This window comes from Parasteatoda tepidariorum, chromosome 8 (assembly GCF_043381705.1).
Source record: "Parasteatoda tepidariorum isolate YZ-2023 chromosome 8, CAS_Ptep_4.0, whole genome shotgun sequence".
Lineage (NCBI taxonomy): Eukaryota > Metazoa > Arthropoda > Arachnida > Araneae > Theridiidae > Parasteatoda > Parasteatoda tepidariorum.
In genome coordinates, this window is record NC_092211.1 from 9,291,103 (window position 1) to 9,299,014 (window position 7,912).

At 29.0% G+C, this 7,912-nt stretch overlaps 1 protein-coding gene across 3 annotated transcripts in view; it reads right to left on the reverse strand.

Moving 5' to 3' along the window:
- Window positions 1-2,807: 2,807 nt before the first annotated feature.
- The window catches only part of LOC107447594 (uncharacterized), a 140,431-nt gene continuing 135,326 nt past the window's right edge, over window positions 2,808-7,912 (reverse strand). For all 3 annotated transcript variants that reach the window (XM_071184655.1, XM_016062535.3, XM_071184654.1), the window contains exon 5: window positions 2,808-7,607. The gene's annotated coding sequence lies outside the window, so the exon portion shown is untranslated. The remainder of the gene's footprint in view (window positions 7,608-7,912) is intronic.

Below are 7,912 nucleotides of genomic sequence, written 5' to 3' on the forward strand. Positions count from 1 at the left end.
CTCGCTTGGAGGGGAAGGGGTAGCTGAACGAATAACAATATTTGGAGATTGAAAAAAGAGGAGGGAGATGTAATATTGGGCCCCATCACTTTTGCAACGATCATTGAAAAGCTTTTGCGCTTTATCTACCCCCTTTTTACAAAAAAATATGCACTACCCCACCCCAAACCTTCTTTTTTTCCTTCTTTTTCTTCGCTTTCACTTTAGCTTATTTGTAAATTTTTTTTTTTTTTTTTTTTTACAGTTCCTGCTCCACTTTCTAATTTTTTTAAAAATAGAGATAACTATCTCCCAAATTACTTCGCTTATTTCCCCTCCCTTTAGCTCATGTGATCTGAGATTAAATTCAAAAGAAAGGGGGGGGGGGTAGGAGATTTGTGTTCGATCAACATTTCTACTTTCAAAATAAGGAGTTGTTCAATAACCTAAAAATGTTGTGATTTGCTGACAAGGGTGAAACGGTGTTATAATAAATACATACGCAAGAAACTAAAATGTCCTTATTTTAATTTTCTTTCAAATAAAAAGAAACATGGTAAAAATTTGGGAAAAAATTGTCCTTGGAAAAATTTTAAATTTAGAGTAAAAATTAAATTTGGAAGAAAAAAGTTAAAAAATATTTCTTCAAGGATTTGCAATTTTTTTTTTTTAAATGTGCTTTTATTAGATAAATTTTGTTTTATGCAAAGTTGCTTGGATTTAATCCTAAAAATTTTAAAGTTGATTACTACAATCAAAGTTTAAACAATAAAATCCGAAATTTTAATTTTTTTATTCTGAATTCGCTTTAAGATAACCCCGAGAATTGGAGTTTTTTTTCTCATTCTTTTTCAGAGAGTAAATAAAATAATTCAGTATGTATTGCCATCGTAAAATCTACCACATGCCGCTTAGTGGCACGAGGTTTATGTTGTAGGTTCACCAAAGTGGATTTAATTGCTGCAATGAATCAGTTTTGTTACTCAAATAAATGATGATGTATATACATATTGAAAATTTATTCTTCATTATTTTACAATTTTACAAGATTGAAATGAAATTCATATTTTGTTTGATTACAAACCTTTGTACATTATAGACTGACGTCACACATCTTTTTTTTTATATAACCACTTTGAATGTTTTATCATCATTATTACATGACTGTTGCCACCATAGAGAGGAGAGAAAATATCTCTGCAATAAATTCTGTAGACTGAAAATGACATGGAATAGTATATCTATAATGCTTTTTGTAAATAGAATAGACGTCTAGAGATGACTCGATTTTTCCACTCTCTACACTTTCCCCATACTCCTTACCATGGTTACAAAAAAAATCTGATATTTCTTCCACGGCAGTAGGTTTCAGTAAGGAGTTGTAAGGGAAAAAACAGGATTTACCAGATAACGAACCATTCTATTTACAAAGCTTATGTACATAAATAAAGACAATTTTCTTTTGAGAGATGGAAAAACACAAAGTTACATTTCTTATATTTTAAAGATCTCTATTTGAAAGCTATATTTATGTATGAGAATAAATTTTAAGATTCTCGAAATTAATAAAAGAAGTCAATTGACGTAAAAAAAAAGTTAGTTATTTTTTTAGTGATATAGAGCGTTGAAATTTTCGAAACCTTAATAATTTTGAAAGGAATTAATGCTTTCGGAAGTGCTGGCTTGAAAAAGTGCAAATAAATATTGTTTCACAATTAAAACCATTTTAAATCCCTCACATTATTAAAAAAAAGCACAAATTGTGTAAAGTTGTGTGTGTTTTTGTTAAAGTTGTGAACTTTTTAAAACAATTAAGTTATGATGTTTTTTAAATTCGTAATTTTCTCGATTTTCTGTTTTTCAATAATATTTGGTACACCAATATTAACTCTTGACAAATCAACTGGAAAATTCCAAAAATTGATCTTTCCTAAAAAAGAAAAGATTTATTTTCATTTCAAAAGAAAAGCATAAAAATTTAATTTACAAACAATTTGGGACACAGTAAAAAAAGTTCTCACAACATTAACATTTTTCAGAATGCATGGAGAAATACATTCTTACCATAGTATTCAATAAATAATTTGTCGAATACAAACATATTAATAAACACTTTTATTTCAAAATTGTGAAAAATTGCTCGCAGTGTTGGGACATCAAACGTTCGCAAAAGTTATTAAAACTAATTTCAGCTTCGATAAAAATAACGATTTTTTTATAATCCAAAAAAATGCCATTTTTTAGAAAGAGAATGCCTAAAAAGGAGTGAAAAAGGAAATCAAAATGGTTCGGGATTTTCCAGTTTAAATAGTTGATTTTAACACATTTGCAAATTGATGATGTACAGTGCACAAAACGGAATAAATTTTGATCTAATAATCGGATTATCACGTAACCGATTAAACCAGTGTATCATATCAACACACATTATATATATATATATATATATATACACACACACACATACACATATATACACACATATACACACTCAAAGAGAGAATATATACTTTCATCAGCGAATGTCAACAATCACACATAGTAGCTTTAATGAATGTCCAAAATATTTGCTATATCCAATGTGACATTAATTTATTCGTTGATATTATTATATTTACTCGACATTTTAATATCTGCTGAGGATAAATTAGGAGAAACATCAGTGTTCAGAGTAACTATTAAATGCCTACTGGACAGGGCCACTGAATCTTTAAAAAAAAACTGGGTAAATGTATATCTGGCAGTGGCACTTAACTAGATCTAGTATATATTTCGGACATTTACCAAAGCGACTATGTGATTGTTAACATCCATCCATCTATCTATCATNTCAACTTGATGAAATACAGCAATTTCTGAAATCATTGCTTTTCAGTAAAAGCGATTTTCCATTTACATTTGAATTTAAAAGTAATCATAGCTTATACAAAATGAGAATGTTGACTTCCACAGGTCAACAATCACACAGTTGCTTTGGTGAATGTTTGTTTTGCCCGATTTTGTTTTAATTTATTCAAGATAGTACAGGGTAATTAAAAATAACTGTAGTGTTTATAAGCAGCTTAACTATTTAATGAAAAATAATTTATAGACAAGATTCACATAAAATGTTGTTTGAACTTCTAAATTTCTTTACGTAAGGCGCAGACGCAGTGAAGAAGAATCCTGCGCATGTGAAAATGGTGAGACAATCAAAAACCTCAAATGGGAACAACATACGCAGATGGTGTACAGTGTTGCCAGATTAGGGGTTTTCCCCCTAAATTTAAGGGGATTTTTTTACCTTCAGTGGGTATTTTAGAGGAATTTGTTTTTAGGGTTTTTTTTTAGGGTTATTTGTGAATTTTACTAGTTTCATTTTGGTTACGTTCTAATATCAAATTTTATAACTGAATGTGTGAGATGGTAATATGAAAATCAATATGTTAAATCAAAACAAAAAGATAAAGATTTAATTTTAGAACTTAACCCCTTTGTTGAATGTAGTAAGTTATTACGTAGCTCGATTCTCGACTTAAGTTTATTTATCTCGACTCTTGTTTTAGCTTTATTATGTGTTCCGATTTCAAATGCAGCTGTGGAGAGATGTTTCTCCATATTAAATATTATTAAAGACAAATTGAGAAATAAACTGTCCAATAACTACAGCTGATGCTATTTTGCGCGTTCCATATGAACTTTCTAATGGTTGACAAAATTTCGTACCTACTTCTTCTATGTTAAAAATGTTTAACAGCGAAAACATATACAAATCAGAAAGTATTGACGAAAATATGTTGGATATTTAATCAGAAATTTAAGCATAATGTTAGAATTAAAATATTAAAAAGACAATATCGTTGATAATAAAATATTTATGAAAAAATGTGCGAGTCAAAAAACATTAAAAAAATATCTTAAATATTTTAGTAGAACTTAAAGATAGTGTAACGATTGAAATATAAAAGAAAATTAATTTGTTGATAATAAAATATTAAAAAGTATTAAAGCAACGTTTTCTATACATTATTTAACTTTTGTACTATTTTTAATACTTATACATTAAGTTTAAAAAAAATTTACATTTTTTAGTGGATTTTACAACACCATCTGGGAGTGAACGGTTATCGGCACCTGGCAACACTGATGGTATAGGATGTTTGTGCAAAAGGAAAAGTAACACTTGCGTCAGTGACTGCACAAGTACTTCAAAATGTATAGCGTGAAATGGAATACCGCCTAGATGTTACCCGTGTGACCAAGGGAGGTCACATAGAAAATCTGTGACGCATGTATACGAAATTTCGAAATTTTTTCTAAATTCTGTATAAATTTTATCGATAAATTCGTTTTCATTAAATAGTTATAGCAGTTTGTAATAGTAATTTGTAAATTTTTCAGAAGTTTCCATTCGTTCGAATGTTATTGCAAATTTAAAAGCTTTTTCCTGATTTTTTTTTTCACCTTTTATGCTTTAAATATTGATTATTTATCCATTGTTGTAAAAATTTTATTTTTTCCAGACTTATTTTATAAACTCGAGCTCGCGTCTTTCAAAAGTAGAATGAAAAAAAGGAAGAAAGAAGAGAGAAAAAGTGAGAGGTAAGTCTTAACATTTATAGTAAAATTTAAAAAATAAATAAATGAAAACTTATAATAAATGACGATAAGAAACATTCCCTATATAAATTATTATAAGTTTCGTCACTGTGCAAACTAATTTATTTTTTCTCATCGAGTACACATTCTGTGTTCTTCAGATTATACTTTTTTTTTTCAAGTTCAAATGATTATTTTTCTAATCCAGGTAATTGTCTATTATGCTATGATTAACACATTACAAAATGTTCACACACAATGCTGAAAAATATTATGTATTTTGAAACTAAAATTATCAGTGTTTTTGGAGAAAATTATTAAAAGAGACTAATCTATAACTTTCAAAAATGAATAAATCTATGGTCAAATTCATTAGACAATATATGAGGGTGCCCCTTGATTCTCGCCAAGCTGGGCGATATTGTTTTATTGATGGGAACGTTGATAGTCTTTTTTTTTTTGGAAACCCAATCGTGATTCTGATTGGTTTAGATTTCAAGCTAAATAAAGTGAGTCGATTTTTTCCCCTTTTTTTCTGTGCTTATTCCATTAATTTTTGTTTCGATTCAAAATGCATCTTATTGGGTTTATTAACTTTGCTTACATTGTGTTCATTCCAGTTTTATTAAGTTTTGGAAGATTTTTTATTGAAATTTTCAATATTTTATTGAAATTTCAAAATGTTTTGGCCGCCATTTCTGTTTGCACAGTGCTCCGCGCAAAGAGGAATGGCGCCAAACAAAAATCGCCAATTTGCCAAGGGGGCACCCTCAAATGTATTTTTACCATAAAGTTTTATATCGAATATATCTTTTGAGAGTGAAAATGCTTATTAATGTGATTAAATGTAAGTACTGAGTTGGTTAAAACATCAAATTTTGAAATAAAGACACATTTAAAAGTAAATCTATAAAATGGAGAACATTTTTGTAGAATTATTTCATTAATTGTGTTGTCGCTACTGTTTGGGTTATAACAACGTTCCTCTGGTTTGACAAATCGAAACGGTGTGCATACAAAGTCATAACATTTGTGAGAAAAAGTATTTAAAATTTTAAATAACAAATTGCACTTCACCATAGCTTTCAAAACTAATAACAGTTTTGTTTTTGATAAACTTTATAACACCCAACAATGGTTCCATAACGAGTTAGAAGTAAACAAAAATCATTCATTTATTATTAAATGCTTTTACTGCAAATAGAACGGATACACAAACGAGTATTTCCTCAAGTAACTGTATGACTTCTTTATAAAATAAGAACGATTTTGAAGAGCACAAAATGAAAACGATTTTGAAAATAAAAACGATTTTGAAGAGGGCACCAGCATTGTTAAATCCAATAATATGGAGTCTATGCGAAGTAACGACAAATGCCATTGAAAATCGCAAATATATTCAATTTTTAAGTCTTAGATAATGCTCTGAAATACGGAATTTGTTTATTGAAATTTTTAAGTTTCCAACTTGTCGTTTTTATAAATCTTAAATGTATATAAAAATGTATAAAAAAAAACTTCGCAAAATCTTGTGAAAAGTATTAGTGTTGTAAAGAGAATGAGATATTAATCCGAATGTTTATTTGGGGGGTAACAAGTAAAGATAATATAAATTAAGCGTTACTGAAACATTTTGCGATAGAATGTTAGACATCGATATTATATGTACGTCACTAAATTACAGCACTTATTTGGTTAAAGAGTTTGTGTTGGCGACAACTCAGAAAAACAGTCGCCAATACACACAAGTACCGAGTTTTAGTATCAATGCAGTATAAAAGTTTTAAATAAATAACTGATATGATTTTTGTCCGTTTTGAAAGATATAATAAAAACATAAGAATGACGACAGCAGGCATGTAGAGTTGAGATGCATGAGCAAAAGAGATCCAGTTACTGATTGATGCAATTGATGTCTCTGTACAGGCACATACAACCATTCGTTAAAAATCATCTCTCGCACATCAAAGAGCCCGCCGCATTCTCTTGCTATAAACAACAAAATGTTTACTTTATTTTTTTTTAACATGTTGAGCATATTTTTATGGAAATCCCCACGCACGCTCCTTATAAACGCTCGAACAGCAATAGATGGCTACTAAAAGTAATTAAAATTTGATTTGTGATAAATAATAATTAAGTAAATTTTAAATAATTTTTCAGTAATTGCTAAAAACAATGTAATTTTTTTAATTACATTTTACAGAGTTGGTTATTGATAACTGACGTCCGAAAATTGATTTATGAAAGAAATTTTCGATTCAAAATTTTAAAATAAATGAATGAAATTTCTTTTTCCAAAAAAAAGCTTCCAGCAATAAGAAATAGCAGCTTTCCACTTTCTAAACATTTTAATAAGTTCAAACAATTGTAATAAGGACTTAAATTTTGAAAAATTACAAAGTATTTTTTAAGAACTGTGGATAGTTTATTCTTTTGATTTCATTTTCAGTTCCAGGCATAAAAAGTTAGATGGGCCGCTTGTTACGAATTCTACAACCATCATAAAAATAGAATGCCATTCTCTACAAAGTAAAACATATAAAAAAAAAGAACCAGAATTTCTTCGTATTTCCTTTCATTTATTTCTTTGCTTATTTTTAAAATTAAAAAAAAAATATTCGTAAGAAATAGATTGTGTTAAATTTGAAAGATTAGAAAATATGAGAGCAGAAATGAGAGGTAAAAAACCACCTCTGTCTTCACAATTTTTTTAAAAACATAAATTTGCAAAATAAAATTTTGTGGATATCGTAAAAAAAAATCTCGTCCATTATTGTTGGCAAGAGAAGGCGGCTCGTTTGTGAGAGATTTTTGAAGAGCAATTTCGATGAAAAATGGTAAAAAAAAGAACGTAGCGCTGCTTTTGTTTTTTATTCCAAAGAAAATCGTTCTGTAGCAGCACCAAATATAAGGAGATAGAAGAGTCGGCTAACGGTAAAAAGTAGGTCTTCCTTATTTTGCGATTTCTATCACAATTCTCCGTTGTGTATCCTGGGAGAGAGATCCTCACATCGGATACGACAGTCACTTCACGGCCTCAACACAACCTGAAACACACACACAAATTTCACATTAGTGGAAGAATATAAGGTTATTAGACGCACTATAAGATTCTATGTAAAATTATCAAGTGATACATACATAGTAACCTGTAGTGCCACATTGTGGGCCCCCTATTAGCCTTATAATTATATCCTCTGGTAGGGTAGGGGAGAGTGGGGTCAATTGTAACATTTTTTACTTAACTATTTTTAACTAACAAAAAATCCAATATATTATTAGTATTAATTGACAGACGAGTAAAGTAGACTATCCTCTGCTAGAAAAAAAATAAATACATAAAAAAAGAAAA